This window comes from Oncorhynchus nerka, linkage group LG2 (assembly GCF_034236695.1).
Source record: "Oncorhynchus nerka isolate Pitt River linkage group LG2, Oner_Uvic_2.0, whole genome shotgun sequence".
NCBI lineage: Eukaryota > Metazoa > Chordata > Actinopteri > Salmoniformes > Salmonidae > Oncorhynchus > Oncorhynchus nerka.
The window spans coordinates 50,931,612-50,951,148 of NC_088397.1; the positions used below are offsets into that span (position 1 = coordinate 50,931,612).

At 43.1% G+C, this 19,537-nt stretch overlaps 1 protein-coding gene across 4 annotated transcripts in view; it reads left to right on the plus strand.

The window, feature by feature from the left end:
- The first annotated feature begins 1,633 nt into the window (after nucleotides 1-1,633).
- The window catches only part of LOC115137158 (FERM domain-containing protein 4B-like), a 69,566-nt gene continuing 51,662 nt past the window's right edge, over nucleotides 1,634-19,537 (plus strand). For 2 of the 4 annotated variants that reach the window (XM_029673293.2, XM_065027757.1), the window contains exon 1: nucleotides 1,638-1,806. The gene's annotated coding sequence lies outside the window, so the exon portion shown is untranslated. Of the gene's footprint in view, nucleotides 1,807-19,537 lie in introns of all 4 variants that reach the window. The other 2 variants (XM_065027764.1, XM_065027773.1) reach the window with 2 other exon arrangements.

Sequence of the window (19,537 nt, forward strand, 5' to 3'; positions counted from 1 at the left end):
GTTATTGTGAAGTAGAAATGTCTAGGAGCAACATTCGCTCAGATGTGAAATGATAGGCCACAAAATCTCACCGTACAGGATCGCCGAGTGTTGAAACGCGTAGTGTGTAAAAAATATTTTGTCCTCAGTTGCAACACTCACTACTGAGTTCCAAACTGCTTCTGGAAGCAAAGTCAACACAATAACTGTTTGGCGGGGGCTTCATGAAATGGGTTTCCATGGCCGAGATGGGTGTGGTAGAACTTGACTGGCCTGCACAGAGCCCTGACCTCAACCCTATCGAACAACTTCGAGATTAATTGGAACACCGACTGCAAAACAGGTCTAATCGCCCAGCATCAGTGCCCGACCTCATTAATGCTCTTGTGGCTGAATGGAAGCAAGTCGCCACAGCATTGTGCGTATATTCGTGGAACGCCTTCCCACAAGAGTGGAGGATGTGTAGCAGCAAAGGGGGGACCAACTCTATATTAATGCTCATTATTTTGGAATGAGATGTTCGACAAGCAGGTGTCCATATACTTTTAGTCATGTAGTGTACCTTACAGTAAACCTAGTCCGTTTTTTAAAATCCTTTCCATTTCCTAGTCCTGCAGTTTTTGTGGATTTCAGAGATTTTCCATTGTTCAGACTCCACAATGATCTGGCACTTCCTTCCTTCCCCTTATAACTTCTTTCACAATTCTGCCAGTTGAAAGATACCCATTTTGCACATTCAAATAAATTCGACTGACCAAGTACTCAGTCAATATCTATTTTAGTAATGGGCTTGTTAAAAGCTACTAATTCATCATTTAAAATTCTACCAGCTTACTTTTTCACCTAATAGATGAATCATTGTTCACTGCATGAGAAAAACAATCTCTTGGTCTATCTGTGCCCATAAAAGTGGGACATTCTGCAGACAAATTCCAGAAAACTCATTACCCCATTGGTTAGACTATCACTGAGATCAAGATGAATGTATGTGAGAGAGCAGCAGCATCATCTCCACATAACCAGCCATGTGTGAAATCACAGGTCGGGACAGGACTGATATCTTGTCATTATATTCCCCTGAAACCAAAATCCAAATTTATGTGATCTGCAAAGAAAATCTTCTCTTCGATACAAGGCAGTGTAATTGAATGATGTGCACCTGCAAATATCTTGACATGTAAATGTAGGTTTCACAGGAAAGGACACATTCAGCTCTCTACCATCAACACTTTAAAACGATGGGATAAAACATGTTTCATCAGGTGGGCTTAGTTCTTCTCTGATAACTTATGGATGCTTGGATGGATGGTTTGTTCAACGTTTACTAAATGTGAATGACCAGCATGATTAATAGATCATTCAATATTTCAACCACTGTAGCTAGCTACAGTATGTTACATGCAATGCAGAGCAGAGCAGACCAGAGCAGCTTGCAGAGCTTTGTTGATATGGGTGGTTCAGCAGGTGCCACATCGCTTGTGCGTGGAGCGTGCGTTTACGCAATGGAGAGCGCGTTTCTGGCACAGCTAGTGGGAAGTTCGTCTGTTCTGTGAATTGGCTGAAGGTAGGAGGGAGGAGGCGGGGTGTGGATGGGTGGAACTGTGCGCGATAAGGATATGCACCGGCAGCTTTGCTTCCTGGCTCCAACAGATCAGTTGTCTATAGAGAAAGATCAGCGGTTAATTGTACCTTTATGAGTTTTACTTGGTTACATCAGAAGAGAAACCCGGTGGAATAATTTGTTTTTATCCGTGCGGGTAAAAACCTTCTGTTCATACAAAGAGTCCTGGAGCTCAATTCGATCATAACGGCGACAATAAAGACAAGGTAAGGAACTGCCCAGTTGCTTCTCAAACGAACCAAATAATGTTTTATTGATAATTTAAGCAACGTTTATCGATATCAATACTGATGAGGCTAGCAAACATCGGTAATTTGTGCCAAGCCCAACTTATTTATGGTATAAATTATAGTTTCACCTGTTTTTGTAGGCTACACGCGGAGATTTTGTTTTTCTTCAGCAATAAACCAACCTAAGCTGGTAGTTGCTCTGTGTTCTCTCCCTCAGTTCGATTCAATTATCATGTTGCGTTGTGCATTACTTGGCACATGTTATATACTTAAATATTTTAAACAAGCTAGGAACCTACAATATGAATAATAATAATAATAATAATAATAATTATTATTATTATTATTATTACTGAGACATTGTACAAAAATGTCATGTATTGACCCAGCTTATAGTGTCATTATCTACCAATTTGAGAAGAGAACATACACATCAGGTGATGACCAAGCCTGGTCTCAGACTCACTACGCTTGCTATGGTTACCTAAGACAGGGAAGGATACTTAAGTTTTTTTTTTTAAAGTAGGGTGGGCGTATAACGCGAACGTCTAACAACTCAAAGGTTGCGAGTTCGAATCTCATCAGGGACAACTTAAGCTAATTAGCAACTTTTCAACTACTTTGTACTTTTTAGCTACTTTGCATGTTAGCTAACCCTTCCCCCAACCTGAACCCTTTTAGCGAACACTTCTTCTAACCCTTTAAACTAATTCATTAACTTAACCCTAGCACCTAGCACCTAGTCTAGCTAACTTTAGCCAGCTAGCTAACGTTAACCACCTAGCTAGAATTCGTAACATATACGTTTTTCAAATTCGAAACATACAATATGTAACGAAGTTGCAAAACATATGTTTAGCAAATTCGTAACAGATAATACAAATTGTAATTTGTCACATCATTCGAAATGGGTGACGGATATCCACAACTTAATACAAACCATACGAAACGTAACAATACTAAAATACATTTATGTACAGAATAATACAAAATGCTCCGAGACCAGGTTGCATGACAGACTGATGTACCACACCAAAACATGCTTGTTTTCTTGTAAATATGCTGTAAACATGCACACATGCTGCTTTTCGACTGTAACACCAGTTTTACACTAGTGTATACACCCTAACGTTATACTAGGGAAATCGTGTTTCCATATCTAGGGCTGACAGTGACGACTTGTGAAGAGCAGAATCAATTACATGATCAAAGCAGTTGCTTTGTGAGAAGGTGTTAAAGTTCACAGTTAACCATTGTTATGTAAATGTTATCTGAAAAGTACCAGTGGCCTGACTTTGGCCCCAAGAGAGCAGGTCCACCGAAGCCATGGCCCAGTGAGACACGGGTGCCGGCCTTTTGGGTAAAACACTGTATGGAAATGCACCAACAAGGTGTTATTTATGAGCACAGCATGAGTCCAGGGGGACAATAAAGACATAACAGACAACGCTCACAGACATGGGCAGACACAAACAAACATCCAGCCACAGACTTACAACTTCTGCCTGGGTTTCCTGTTTCCTGGGAAAGACCAACAATGGGAGAGAGAGCATGTGATATCCTGTACGAGTCTTGTGTCACTCTGGACTCAAGTACCAAAATAAGGCCATAACACATTTGATTGTAATGAAATAAAGTGCAATTGTAGGCTACGCATAGGCTACTCAAAGTAGGAACTTTATAGTACAGTAAAGCCACAACTAACTGTAAACAGCAACCCGATCAGTACAAAGTTTGATTCACAAACCTCAGTTTACCTCAGTAGCTCAGTACACTCGCTTACCTCAGTTCACTGGTGTCATTCAATGGTCGTTGAAATAGCTATACATGTTAAGCTATACAGTGCTAATGTGCCTGTCGCTACAGTGATATTGAAAAAAAGCATGAGGTTGGTTTGTAAAGGGGTCAATATTGAATTTGCAGTTCATAAAGTAAGTGTTACACAGGCCCGCAGAGACAGACGCAGAGCTTTGTCTTATTAAACTTGTGAGGACTTTTTGGGGACCAACAATTGATTCCCATTCAAAATCCTATTTTCCGTAAACTTCATTTGAAATCTGGACTTCCGGGTTGGAGCGAGCGGTCGCATCTGCACTCGGTCCGCAGGTAGTATTACATTTCATTACATTTCATTATAGTACAACGGTTTGATTTGTCTAATCTTAGCAATTTCTTCTTAGCTAGCTACACAGCCGTCTTTGTATCATAGATAATTGCGTAATTATCGTATTTCGTCGTCCTAACGCAGTCTACACTGCCCTGCAGCTAGCCAGCTAGCTAACGTCCACCGTTAGCTAGTCCACCGTCTACCGATTAGCAGCACAACTATTACACTCAACTGAACGACTTGATTAGTGTAGTGTTAGCTAGCTACATAGTTGTCTTTGCTGTCTTCGTACCCAAGATAATTGTGTAGTTTAGAGTGTGTAGTTTTATGTCGTCCTTAACATAGGAGACTCTGCTAGCTAGCCAACAGCTAGCCAACGTCTACCGAACAGAACTTCTGCACTCAACAATCCGGTCGCATTTCGCTTCGCTCCACAGGTAGTATCACATTTTTCATTTCATTTCATTACAGTACAACGGCTTGATTTGTTTGATCGTAGCTAGCTACATAGCTAGCTACATAGCCGTCTTTGTATCAAAGATAATTGTGTAGTCTAGAGCGATTTCCTAGGTTAGCTAGCCAGCTATTGTCGTTCTTTTAACGCAACGTAACGTAATCAACACTGCTAGCTAGCCAGCTAGCCCCGAATAGCAGCACAGTAGAAACTATTACACTCAACGGAACGACTTGATTAGTGTAGTGTCAACAACGCAGCCAATGCCAACTAGCCTACTTAGTCAACAACGCAGCCTCTGCCAGCTAGCCTACTTCAGCAGTACTGTATCATTTTAATCATTTTAGTCAATAAGATTCTTGCTACGTAAGCTTAACTCTCTGAACACTCGTGACGTGTAGTCCACTTGTCATTCCAATCTCCTTTGCATTAGTGTAGCCTCTTGTGTAGCCTGTCAACTATGTGTCTGTCTATCCCTGTTCTCTCCTCTCTGCACAGACCATACAAACGCTCCACACCGCGTGGCGCGGCCACCCTAATCTGGTGGTCCCAGCGCGCACGACCCACGTGGAGTTCCAGGTCTCCGGTAGCCTCTGGAACTGCCGATCTGCGGCCAACAAGGCAGAGTTCATCTCCGCCTATGTCTCCCTCCAGTCCCTCGACTTCTTGGCACTGACGGAAACATGGATCACCACAGACAACACTGCTACTCCTACTGCTCTCTCTTCGTCTGCCCACGTGTTCTCGCACACCCCGAGAGCTTCTGGTCAGCGGGGTGGTGGCACCGGGATCCTCATCTCTCCCAAGTGGTCATTCTCTCTTTCTCCCCTTACCCATCTGTCTATCGCCTCCTTTGAATTCCATGCTGTCACAGTTACCAGCCCTTTCAAGCTTAACATCCTTATCATTTATCGCCCTCCAGGTTCCCTCGGAGAGTTCATCAATGAGCTTGATGCCTTGATAAGCTCCTTTCCTGAGGACGGCTCACCTCTCACAGTTCTGGGCGACTTTAACCTCCCCACGCCTACCTTTGACTCATTCCTCTCTGCCTCCTTCTTTCCACTCCTCTCCTCTTTTGACCTCACCCTCTCACCTTCCCCCTACTCACAAGGCAGGAAATACGCTCGACCTCATCTTTACTAGATGCTGTTCTTCCACTAACCTCGTTGCAACTCCCCTCCAAGTCTCCGACCACTACCTTGTATCCTTTTCCCTCTCGCTCTCATCCAACACTTCCCACACTGCCCCTACTCGGATGGTATCGCGCCGTCCCAACCTTCGCTCTCTCTCCCCCGCTACTCTCTCCTCTTCCATCCTATCATCTCTTCCCTCTGCTCAAACCTTCTCCAACCTATCTCCTGATTCTGCCTCCTCAACCCTCCTCTCCTCCCTTTCTGCATCCTTTGACTCTCTATGTCCCCTATCCTCCAGGCCGGCTCGGTCCTCCCCTCCCGCTCCGTGGCTCGACGACTCATTGCGAGCTCACAGAACAGGGCTCCGGGCAGCCGAGCGGAAATGGAGGAAAACTCGCCTCCCTGCGGACCTGACATCCTTTCACTCCCTCCTCTCTACATTTTCCTCTTCTCTCTCTGCTGCTAAAGCCACTTTCTACCACTCTAAATTCCAAGCATCTGCCTCTAACCCTAGGAAGCTCTTTGCAACCTTCTCCTCCCTCCTGAATCCTCCCCCTCCTCCCTCTCTGCAGATGACTTCGTCAACCATTTTGAAAAGAAGGTCGACGACATCCGATCCTCGTTTGCTAAGTCAAACGACACCGCTGGTTCTGCTCACACTGCCCTACCCTGTGCTCTGACCTCTTTCTCCCCTCTCTCTCCAGATGAAATCTCGCGTCTTGTGACGGCCGGCCGCCCCTACAACCTGCCCGCTTGACCCTATCCCCTCCTCTCTTCTCCAGACCATTTCCGGAGACCTCCTCCCTTACCTCACCTCGCTCATCAACTCATCCCTGACCGCTGGCTACGTCCCTTCCGTCTTCAAGAGAGCGAGAGTTGCACCCCTTCTGAAAAAACCTACACTCGATCCCTCCGATGTCAACAACTACAGACCAGTATCCCTTCTTTCTTTTCTCTCCAAAACTCTTGAACGTGCCGTCCTGGCCAGCTCTCCCGCTATCTCTCTCAGAATGACCTTCTTGATCCAAATCAGTCAGGTTTCAAGACTAGTCATTCAACTGAGACTGCTCTTCTCTGTATCACGGAGGCGCTCCGCACTGCTAAAGCTAACTCTCTCTCCTCTGCTCTCATCCTTCTAGACCTATCGGCTGCCTTCGATACTGTGAACCATCAGATCCTCCTCTCCACCCTCTCCGAGTTGGGCATCTCCGGCGCGGCCCACGCTTGGATTGCGTCCTACCTGACAGGTCGCTCCTACCAGGTGGCGTGGCGAGAATCCGTCTCCACACCACGTGCTCTCACCACTGGTGTCCCCCAGGGCTCTGTTCTAGGCCCTCTCCTATTCTCGCTATACACCAAGTCACTTGGCTCTGTCATAACCTCACATGGTCTCTCCTATCATTGCTATGCAGACGACACACAATTAATCTTCTCCTTTCCCCCTTCTGATGACCAGGTGGCGAATCGCATCTCTGCATGTCTGGCAGACATATCCGTGTGGATGACGGATCACCACCTCAAGCTGAACCTCGGCAAGACGGAGCTGCTCTTCCTCCCGGGGAAGGACTGCCCGTTCCATGATCTCGCCATCACGGTTGACAACTCCATTGTGTCCTCCTCCCAGAGCGCTAAGAACCTTGGCGTGATCCTGGACAACACCCTGTCGTTCTCAACTAACATCAAGGCGGTGGCCCGTTCCTGTAGGTTCATGCTCTACAACATCCGCAGAGTACGACCCTGCCTCACACAGGAAGCGGCGCAGGTCCTAATCCAGGCACTTGTCATCTCCCGTCTGGATTACTGCAACTCGCTGTTGGCTGGGCTCCCTGCCTGTGCCATTAAACCCCTACAACTCATCCAGAACGCCGCAGCCCGTCTGGTGTTCAACCTTCCCAAGTTCTCTCACGTCACCCCGCTCCTCCGCTCCCTCCACTGGCTTCCAGTTGAAGCTCGCATCCGCTACAAGACCATGGTGCTTGCCTACGGAGCTGTGAGGGGAACGGCACCTCAGTACCTCCAGGCTCTGATCAGGCCCTACACCCAAACAAGGGCACTGCGTTCATCCACCTCTGGCCTGCTCGCCTCCCTACCACTGAGGAAGTACAGTTCCCGCTCAGCCCAGTCAAAACTGTTCGCTGCTCTGGCCCCCCAATGGTGGAACAAACTCCCTCACGACGCCAGGACAGCGGAGTCAATCACCACCTTCCGGAGACACCTGAAACCCCACCTCTTTAAGGAATACCTAGGATAGGATAAAGTAATCCCTCTCACCCCCCTCCCCCTGAAAATATTTAGATGCACTACTGTTCCACTGGAGGTCATAAGGTGAATGCACCAATTTGTAAGTCGCTCTGGATAAGAGCGTCTGCTAAATGACTTAAATCTAACCCTGAACCTAACCCGAAGCCTTTTTACAAGTGAGATCTGGCAAAATGTCCTCACTTCTCAGATTTTTTCTTGGTTTGCTATTCTTGTAAGGACTTCTGGTACTCACAAGTACAGTAAAACGTGTACACACACATTACATTAATTACAGTAGAGTACAAAAGCAGGACAGAATTGTGTTGACTTTAGTCTAGGATGTTCAGTTGCTTTTAATGGGCTCAGCGCTTCCAATTCAATAAAGCTATTAACTGTCACAGAAGATTCCATCGCTGGTGCCCAGCCAGCAAAGATAAGTTATTTACCAATCAAAGTACATTAATGGACTCATCCATACAATCTAGCCTTTCAGAGTGTAAACAGTAGAAACATACCTTTTCTGTCTAGACGTAACTGTTTAGCCATCAGAGGCAACACATGTAGAAACCTGGTCCTGGGAATAGTGTGATTTCTCACCTTTAGACCAATCCTTTCTTTTGTCTTAAGATTTGGTCGCTGGCATTTTCTGTTTTTTCCCACGCACCTATCATTTGAACGTTTTTCATGCACATTGAACAGGAAGATTGGTAGTTATTCGATACTGTGGTCATGCAGGTTTGTACAAATCATGTAATCTGACAGAGTGAGCAGGTCCTGTTGAATAGATTTTCCGAACAGGGCATTCTAGTCTACAGGCAATACTCTGAACCCTTTACTGACTACAGATTACGACAAAAATACAAAATAGGGAGAAAAAAAGACTAATGCAATAAGTTAATGTCCTCTCTCTTCTCAAAGTTATGAACTTATGTAGAATTTCAAATATTTTCTCCAGTTCAGTATGCTTGCTTTAATGAATAGGCATACTAATGTGGCTACTCAACTTGATTATGGTAGTGCCTAATGTAAGTTCATGCCCCAAAGCAGTGCTGGTCAATGCCTGTTTGTGGGTCAACTGTAATCTTTAGGCTTAGCAGTGGAAATCAATTCAAAGCCCCTCCCACTGTAGATGGCAGGGTTGTCCAGAAAGGAAAGCTGAGTTAAAGAGTTGCAGTAAATAATTCCAATTAAGAGTTTGGCAGGGTTCATTGTTTGTTTTATGCCAGAGATAATGCAAGAGACAAGGGGGTGAAATTACTGTGAAATATACATACAATGCAAAAAGAAAAACATCAAATGATTTGCACTTAATACCCTCTGTGCTCCCAGTCTCTCAAGGAAGGGAACTGTCACAAACATGGTTAACACTGTCAACAGGACTCTCTTGTTGGCTGTTATACTGCCTGTGTGGTTGGTTCTCTCTGGACCTTTTCCTTGTTTTACGTCTGCTTTTGTCCTTTCACAGGACATCCTGTGTATAACAAATAGACTAACTTATTTTCATGTACTAAACCATGGACATTCTGAAATGTCCCTTTTAGAGGTCGACCGATTAATCGGAATGGCCGATTAATTAGGGCCAATTTCAAGTTTTCATAACAATCGGTAATCGGTATTTTTGGAGACCGATTTGGCCGATTAAAATATATATTTTTTTACACCTTTTTATTTAACTAGGCAAGTCAGTTAAGAACACTTCTTATTTTCAATGACGGCCTAGGAACGGTGGGTTAACTGCCTCGTTCAGGGGCAGAACGACATGTTTACCTTGTCAGCTCGGGGGATTCAATCTTGCAACCTTACAGTTAACTAGTCCAATGCTCTAACCACCTGATTACATTGCACTCCACGAGGAGACTGCCTGTTACGCGAATGCAGTGAGCCAAGGTAAGTTGCTAGCTAGCATTAAACTTATCTTATAAAAAATAATCAATCAATCATAATCACTAGTTAAACTAGTAATATCATCAACCATGTGTAGTTATCTAGCGTGTCCTGCGTTGCATATAATCGATGCGGTGCAGATCGTTGCTCCAATGTGTACCTAACAATAAACATCAATACCTTTCTTAAAATCAATACACAGAAGTATATATTTTTAAACCAGCACATTTAGCTAAAAGAAATTCAGGTTAGCAGGCAATATTAACCAGGTGAAATTGTGTCACTTCTCTTGCATGGCATGCAGAGTCAGTGTATATGCAACAGTTTGGGTCACCTAATTTGCCAGAAAGGTACGTAGTTATGACATAACATTGAAGGTTGTGCAATGTAACAGCAATAATTAGACTTATGGATGCCACTGGTTAGATAAAATATGGAACGGTTCCGTATTTCACTGAAAGAATAAACGTCTTGTTTCCGGGTTCGACCATATTAATGACCTAAGGCTCGTATTTCTGTGTGTTATCATGTTATAACTAAGTCTATGATTTGATAGAGCAGTCTGACTTGAGCGATGGTAGGCAGCAGCAGGCTCGTAAGCATTCATTCAAACAGCACTTTCGTGCGTTTGCCAGCAGCTGTTTATGACTTCAAGCCTATCAACTCCCGAGATTAGGCTGGTGTAACCGATGTGAAATGGCTAGCTAGTTAGCGGGGTGCACGCTAATAGCGTTTCAAACATCACTCGCTCTGAGACTTGGAGTGGTTGTTTCCCTTGCTCTGTATGGGTAACACTGCTTCGAGGGTGGCTGTTGTTGTTGTGTTCCTGGTTCGAGCCCAGGTAGGAGCGAGGAGAGGGACGGAAGCTATACTGTTGCACTGGCAATACTAAAGTGCCTATAAGAACATCCAATAGTCAAAGGTTAATGAAATACAAATGGTATAGAGAGAAATAGTCCTATAATTCCTATAATAACTACAACCTAAAACTTCTTACCTGGGAATATTGAAGACTCATGTTAAAAGGAACCACCAGCTTTCATATGCTCTCATGTTCTGAGCAAGGAACTTAAACGTTAGCTTTCTTACACGGCACATATTGCACTTTACTTTCTTCTCCAACACTTTGTTTTTGCATTATTTATTTGAGGGTAAATTGATTTTGATGTATTATATTAAGTTAAAATAAGTGTTCATTCAGTATGGTTGTAATTGTCATTATTACAAATAAATAAAAAATATTTTAAAAAGTCTGATTAAATCGGTATCGGCTTTTTTTTGGGGTCCTCCAATAAATCGTTATTGGCGTTGAAAAAAATCATAATCGGTCGACCTCTAGGCCCTTTGTCAATTTAGGCACAGTCTTTTGAAACACATAAACATAATGCTTTTGTTTGATTTAGCAGACATGTAGGAAGCAAATGTGCTTCTTTGTCCTGTTCGATTTTTTTCCGTTATGGTTTGAGTGACTGTACTCATCCTCTTACGTGAGTGGAAGGTTTGAATCCCCTACTGTGAAACATTTCATGCTTTGGTGTTCAGTGCGATGCAGAGTAGAAAGCACAGGGATTCGGCCTGAAAGGGGCTCCTCAGCTGGCAGGGAAGTCCTTTGGGAGGCAGGGCCCATATCATTTAGATGAAAGAGAATGCATTAAGCCAACAAGCAATCTATTTAAGGAAGAGAGAGGATTGCCAGTTTGTGGACAAATTCCACCCAAAATTCCCAGAGCACATGCATTTCCTTATACATAATTTAGAGGATGGATATAAGGATGGATTTATAGATTACCCATTTGTGTCAGTGGACATTGACTGAGGCACTTCACATTAAGTGCCCCTGTCTCATGGGAATAATGCAGGTAATGTCACAATTCCAAGAATCCAGATACTCAGTCTTTGGGTATGGCCCCATTCGTACACAAAATGGAAAATAGCTTGTTATTGACCTATCTTTTATATGTCTATTTATGGGGAGCTCTAAGAATGAACTTTGTTGCTTTGAGAAACCATGCTGCGTGTACATTTGGTCACCTTCCACCTCTCAGTGGGTATTGTGGTGTATAGGTAGGCTTTTAACAGGAGTAAGATGGAGCCTGAGCTATAGACAAACCTCTTCCCCAGTGGTACCACTGGCATTGGCTGTGCACTGAGGAAGGCCAGAGGCTGTAGGGTAATAATTCCCTTGAGAAGAGCCAACATTAGCCGCACCACAGTGTAGAAAGCACCATCCTTTTGTTATTGTTTGTCTCATTCTCAGTGTTGCAGACCAGCACTCAATTATGCTGAGGCTTGGGAACTGAGAATACCAACAAAGCAGACCCCATCCCTGGCCCTTGCTCTGTCTGTCTGCGGATGCTTCAGTATCCTGCTGCTTTGCCTGCAAACTGGGGGGAGCTGTCGATGATCCTTCCTGTAATTACCATGTCTCTGTGTGTGTCTCCCTTTTTTTATTACTCTCACTAAATCACACACACCACACACACACACACACGAGAGATGAGCTGGAGTGCTCATTTAGGAGGTTTGAGGGCCTGAATGATAATGACCACTGAGAGAACTCTGTGCTGATTGGGGGGATGGATATGGATGGAGAGACCTGAGCAGCTATTATTCTCTCACTGTAGCAGCAATAGAGATGTTCACGGAGGCAGATGTGTTCAGGGAGCAGACATACCCCAAAGCCTTGAAACCAGAGTGATCAATACTGCTCAGTGGTTAAATCCCCATGTGAGTGTTTCGCATGGCTACTGCTGGAGGGGTTTGCTTGGTAAAGACATGGCTAGTGAGCTACAGAGCCCTCTGAACCTGTGATATATTGAGTGATATATCCTCAATAGCTTGTCTAATGCCTGAAGTGTACTCTTTATTCTTATTGTTTTGTGTTTGCGAGATTGCCTCTCCTTGGACAAGCGTATACTCTGTTTGCTCATATTGGAAGACTGTACTGATCATGAAATGTGTATATGTTGTTGATTTTAGGAGTAATTTCTGTGCCGTTTGGCAGATGGAAGACAATGTGTATATCCCACGCTTGGATGAGCCCTGCCTCAATGTTGTGTTCTGTGAGACCCCCTCCCTCCCCCAGTAGAGGCCACCTGTCCTTTCCCCCTCCACACTGCTGTCCCTCCCCACCTCTTCACATTCACAGAAGCAAGCTACTAAGCAGGTAGCCAGTAGCAAGCAGTCAGCCACCCTCACTGCTGCAGAGAGGACAGGGGAATACCTGTCCCATGGACCTGCACCCTGCTGATCCATTCAATACAATGAGAGTCCTGATCACTGCTACAGGAAGACAGCTATATGGGAATACGGGCCTGTTACAAAAGGAACACTGTGATTGATATAAAGACACACGGATACATTGTGATAGACAATATAGAGAGTTATTCAATGGTATACTGTCTTTTGATACTGTTATGGGTGGCTCCACACTGTAGTGTATGGTTCAAACAGGCTTGGTCACTTTCTAGACAATTCAATGCTACAGACAGTGGTGTAAAGTACTTAAGTAAAAATACTATCTGTACTTTACTATTTATATTTTTGACAACATTTACTTCACTACATTCCTAAATAGCTTGTCTAATGCCTGAAGTACTAATTTAAAATGTACTTTTTACTCCATACATTTTCCCTGACACCCAAAAGTACTTGTTACATTTTGAATTCCCAGCACGACAGAAAATGGTCCAATTTGCACACTTATCAAGAGAACATCCCCTAGTCATCCCTACTGCCTCTGATCTGGAGGACTCACTAAACACAAATGCTTTGTTGTTAAGATGTCTGAGTGTTGCGTGACCCTGGCTATCTGTAAATAAAAAAATTAATTGTGCTGTCTGGTTTACTTAAGTATAAAAAGCAAAAGTACAAATAAATAAATTCCTTATATTAAGTATATTTTAGCAACTACATTTACTTTTGATACTTAAGCATATTTAAAACCAAAAACAGCAGCGGTTCAAACTGCAGAACCCAGTTCCTACATTTGAATATAAACATTCATTTTATCAAACAAAACTATGCTACATTTTATCTCTGGGACCCTCAGGATGACAAATCAGAGCAAGATTACTGAATATAAGTACATTATTTACCTTCAAAGGTGAATGTATCAAACCAGTTGCCTTGATAAGTAGTTGTTGTGCGCTCTCCTCAAACAATAGCATGGTATTCCTTCATGGTAATAGATACTGTAAACTGGACCGTACAGTTAGATTAACAAGAATTTAAGCTTTCTGCACATATAAGACATGCATATGTCCTGGAAAGTTGGCTGTTACGTCATTCTAGTCACATTAGCGCACATTAGCAAAAACCGTCCCTGTATAGAGACACAGATCCCTTAGAGGTTAACTGACTTGCCTCGTTAAATAAATAAAATACAAATAGTAGAAAAGTTGACCTATTCTATTGGTCAGTGTTACTAATCCATTTGGCCCGGCAGTCTAGGAGGGGGGTATCGAGACACGTAACATAACTCATGCAAGGTGTAATAGTGACAAAGTAACAGTGAGAATGAAAATCACAGATAACAACTAAGTTACTGTCAAACACTCAGGGTTTATTTCTAAACACACGGTAAAGGGGGGCAAGAAAATGGGCTGAGTTGGACCCAAGGAAATAAACAAATGTCCGAAAACACCCCTAAATTAGACTAGCCTACTTCAATACAGCTAACTAACCAAAAATACAGTGGGTGGTCCGCCCAGTTCTAACTAGTGTTTTAAACTAAGTTTACCTACGGGTAGTGTATGCCCATGGGCGACTTGTCTTAGTACCCCCTTTTCCCACCATCAAACACCATAACAAAAACAATAATCACAGGTGGGGACAAAGTGACATGTAGTAGCGAAAACAAAACCAGAGAGATGGAGCTTCATCGCTGATGAAGCCTGCCTTCTGTTGCCTATGCATCTGCTGTTTGAGATGCTGTAGCAGATTTCCCGCTCAAAGTCTCTGTATGCTGTAAGCGTGTGATACATAAGATGCATAACTAACATACTGTACACAATCGCAAATTTAATTCCACAAAATGATGCAAATAACCTATAGACCGATAAGCATGGCCAGTCTAATGTATTTCCATCATATGGTATTCCATCAATGAATAGGTTAAAATGCATTATTTTGCAATGGGATTTTCTTCTCCCAGACAATTGGCCTGCCTGACTTAGCAGCAGGCGGAAGAGCAATATCCGCCGTTGTAGTAAGGATAAAGCCTGACCTGGAATGTGATGCTAACAGAAGCTGGCTAGCTTTATAAAAGCCTAAGCAGATCTAGCTTGTATACCTTGACTGGACATTGAGAAAACCTAATGCAGTGGGCTTGGTTCTAAAGCTGGATGCCTCGGAATCATGCAGTAGAGACAATCTCACCACCCTCCCATAAGAGGGTGGCAACCGGTGGCATCCACACAATGGTTAAGTAACATTCACCCCTGAGGGAGAATGCAGAGACAGGGGAGGGAGGTTGTGTATAAGGGTGCAGGGTGGTGACCTTGTTTATGTTTGAAAGATATGCTACCCTTCAGGGATAAGTTTGTCAAGATCATTGTTGTAGCCTGCTGTAACAAAGTCAAAACAGACCGCTTTACCCGTTGGCACTTTTGACACTACAAACCACCTATGCTTAACTGTAAGCAGTATGGAATCAAATGTCTTGCTGTATATGTTGTGCTTGTGTGTACATATGAGACGGTGAGTTATAAATCCTTTCCAGGGATTGTAGAGTATCAGAAGTAGTCTGCTACTACGCTCAGCACTTATGAACCCCAGCACCCCTCCATGCCGAACCACGATTCTCCAAAAGCTCAGTTCCCCGCCGAAGTGGACTAGACAGACCCTGGGATAAGTGTTCACACTGTGACAGATTGAGAGGTCCTCTGTCACATTGGTGGTTTGCTGCAATGGACCAATGGTGACTAATCCAAATTGACTGCTGTGTATCCGCTAGCGTTTTTTTCCCATAATACCTCAGGGACGGTTTTGTCTATGAAATCCACACTCTGAGTATTCACAGTCTGAGGTTTTCATTGTCACTCTGTCTGTATTCCCAAAGCATGTTTTGCTTCCCTATGCATGTTTTGCTGCCCTGATAAAGCTGTGTAATTGATCTGATTATTTAGTTAGAGGATTGTTTGATAGTCTCATTACAATATCTAATAGTTATAGTAGTTATCACCTGGCAAACGCTCTCTAATCGATGATATCTTTGTACAAGGACAAGAAAGAGCAGTGTATCAAATAAGTCAGTAAGTGATATGATGGGGTTGAGTTTAACTGGAGAGATGTACGTATTACGTGTGATGGTTATTTAGCTCTTTGAAGCATTGATTTGTAGCATTGACAATACCATATTTCTACTGTGTGTGTCTGCGTACTTGACAGTTGGTTTAGCATAGGGCTGTGACCGTATTACCGCCACACCGGTAGTCACGAGTCATGACCACAGTCAAATTCCATGTGACTGTTTAGTCACGGTAACTAGGCTTCTTCAAGCTCTGATGCTGCTGATGGTCATTAGTAGCCTACCAAACTTGCTAACTACCTGGTATTCAGCACTCTTGTCCCTCTAATCATTCTGACATCAATGCAAATGTAATCGAAAATCAAATCAAACATTTTATGAGTCCACAAGCTTATGTTGTGCAACATTTCTATAGGCTATGCAATTGCGTGAGAAAACAACGTTTTGATGGCTATTAAAAAGAGGAGTATCCCATCAGCTTTCTATAGGCTAGGCCTACTATATTTATTTCTCAACATTCCTAATATTAAACACATTGCTTCACTTTACAACAGGAGTATAGTCTACCTGGCTGGCATGAAAATTAACCACGGGAAAAGCGTCCTCCATTCGCTATTTAAGTGAATGACATGTTCTGAGACACGTGCATGAAAATGGTCCATTCTAAATCAAAACAAATTTCACACATATATTATATGTAAAGACAAGATTAAACCAAGAATAGTCTGATGGGTGACAATATTAGCCTGTCACTTGTGAATGATGCCCAGCTTTTATGCAGTAAGGCAAGAAACAGCGCATGCCTTTTTTGCGACCTTTTCAGATCATAGTCCCTCAACTCATGTAGCCTAGCCCATAGGCCTATATGTTTTGATAAGGTTTTTATCACAACTAAAGTGGCCAAACAACTTCTTAAAATTAAGCATGTTAATCTGCTTTACAACCGGTGTAGAGCCTAACTGGCATACATAATTGGCAAGTGAGTTTCAAGTTTGGGGAAGATAATTTTCACCATTAAAATGTACCTTTATAATAAAGCATTACATGCATAGTGGCATTTGTGGTCACTTTTGAGAATGGCGTTTTCCTGCAAATTAATTGCATTTTAGAATATTCGCGCATAGCCTACTACCGTGTGTGCATTTCTGCGCTCATAATGCGAAGAAATAGCCTAATATGGACCGTTCTAACATCTTAAATACGCGCCTTGGAATTCGATAAGAAGGATGCGCGCAGTTGCATCCTTGATGGGTCTGTCTTTTACTTCTAGGCTACTTCAAGAGCTGAGATAGATGCCTGTGAGGAGAACCTGATCACGTGTCGGCATTGGCTAATAACAATTACGATATCTGAGAGAGCTATGCGAGTGATAGGTACTTCGGGAACATGCAGCTGGGAGAAGGGAATTATAATTATTATATCAACAACGGCCGCTGTCAGCAAAATGTATAGATTTTTTTTATGGGGCATTACGGCCACACTAGGTGGATGCCACCGGGAAATTCAAGGCATTATCAAGTGCTTGTCAAATTGTGAATGAGAGACTGATGAAGTGTGTGCAGCCTGTGCAAGAAACAAAGCAGAGCTCATGGCTTTCAACTTTTTTTCAAATCATCATTAGAGTCACATCATGCAGCCTTAGATTGTATAAAACATCTAAACATATAGCCCAACATTTGTATCACAATTAAATTTGCATAAATAACTAGAAATTGAGAATATGTTTCTTTGTTAACCGCTCAACACAGAATGTGCGCACTCCCCCAGAAATTGTTCGGAGAAAACATCCTATTTTATTCAGCTATGTTAAATTGTATTCTTCATACTATACAATAATGCCACAGACTTCTAAGCAAATCGTGTCTGCTAAATGAACTAGTGCAGCCCACAGCCATATGGCATAGCCAGATCGGGGCCTAACATAAGAACAAGAGTATGCTATGAAATATACTACATTTTCTTCATATCATGTTTAAAATAAATTATGAATGTATTGTGTAGGATATATTAAGTGGATTTATTATACTTGTTAAAATGTAGATGTTCCAAAGGTCTGCATCAGTGGCTTGTAGGCTATGCGTGAAAGCCAGGAGATGCTAAATGTGTTTATGTTAATTAATGGTCAATTACCGTGAGACCGGCAGTCATTTGCTTGACAATCACAGGCGGACAAAGCTTCATGACCGCCACAGCCCTAGTTTAGCATTCAGAATAACCTTTTCACTGGGTCCCTACAGACCTTCCTCTGGACACCATTCACATTACTGTGGAAATTGGATGCATGATGGTGGTAATTCATCTATATTTACAGAACAAGGACTATGTCATTGCTGAACATGGCTATAAATAAAAACAGGCATTTTGCTATTGTGTTGAATAAAACGAGACAAGAAAAACGTATTTTACAACATGACTGAACAGGGATGTTTTGTTGACCAGGCATAGCATGACACTCATGTCATTTTATAGAATAAAGTCACTTCCTAAACAAATACAGTATGTCAGAGGAGTTAGACAATCAAGTATGAGATATCAGCATACATGTTATATGAACCATTATCTGTCTTTCTGTCTCTCTCTCTCTCCTCTCTCTCTCTCTCTCGCTTCTTTACTCTCTCCCTGTCTTTGTCTGTCTCTTAGGACCCCCACAGAGATCAGCCATTCATGACCTCCATCTCTTACATATCATATTAAAACCCTGCAACTCCAGTTAATTTTTCCTCTCTCTAACAGCCTCTGCCTTTGCAAATCTCAGAAGCACCCACAATCCCTTGGGGCCGGGGGCTTATTTGATGAGGGCAGACAGTGTGCGGCTGACACCATGGCCTGTGTCCCACCCCCTCAGCTCAGAGGCATCTGGGTTATGCACACAGGGTTTGTCACAGGCCTCCAGTAGGCCTCAGAGCAGTGTCCTGGAAAGCAGAGAACCAGGTCCCAAATCCCTGGTCATAACAGACATCTCAATGGGGCGGTGTTGGCAGTACTGACCCCCTGACCCCACTCCCTTTCCTCCACCCCTTGCCAGGCTGCACAAAGCAAGGCTTGACTGTACCGCCCCACCACACACAAAAAGCTTTTCTCTCTCTCTCATTCACCAACTGGAGCTTAATCACATGACTTTAATGGGGTATTATTGAGTCTTGTGTGTGTATTAAACATATGCACTGAGAACTGTCCTTAAACACATAATGGGGACCTCTCAGTCACAGACATACTGGGAAAGAAAATACAAATCCTTCTCAGAATCTATAGTTTCATCCCTGGTTGATTGAATGCAGAATGTGCGCTTAATAGCAACCATTCTGAATAGAGAGAGCTTATTGGAGCACAGGGGGAGAGTAAGTTATTAGACTTTATTTAATTTGGTAAACACTACAACGTACGAGACATGTAGCATAGTAATCAAGTGATCACTTATGCATAACTGCTAGACTTGATTATTTGAAGTGCTTTAATCCACTCATATTTGATTTATGACAAAATGTTCCCATCGGGATATCATGGTCTGGAACAGATTAGACACCTGCTCTGCTTCAGAACAGAGGCAGCAGTCAGGATACTTTCCATGTATAGCCATGGCACTGTCCCTGTCACTCTGAAGACATGGCATGGGCGTCATCTCTGAGAGGAAAGGGAAT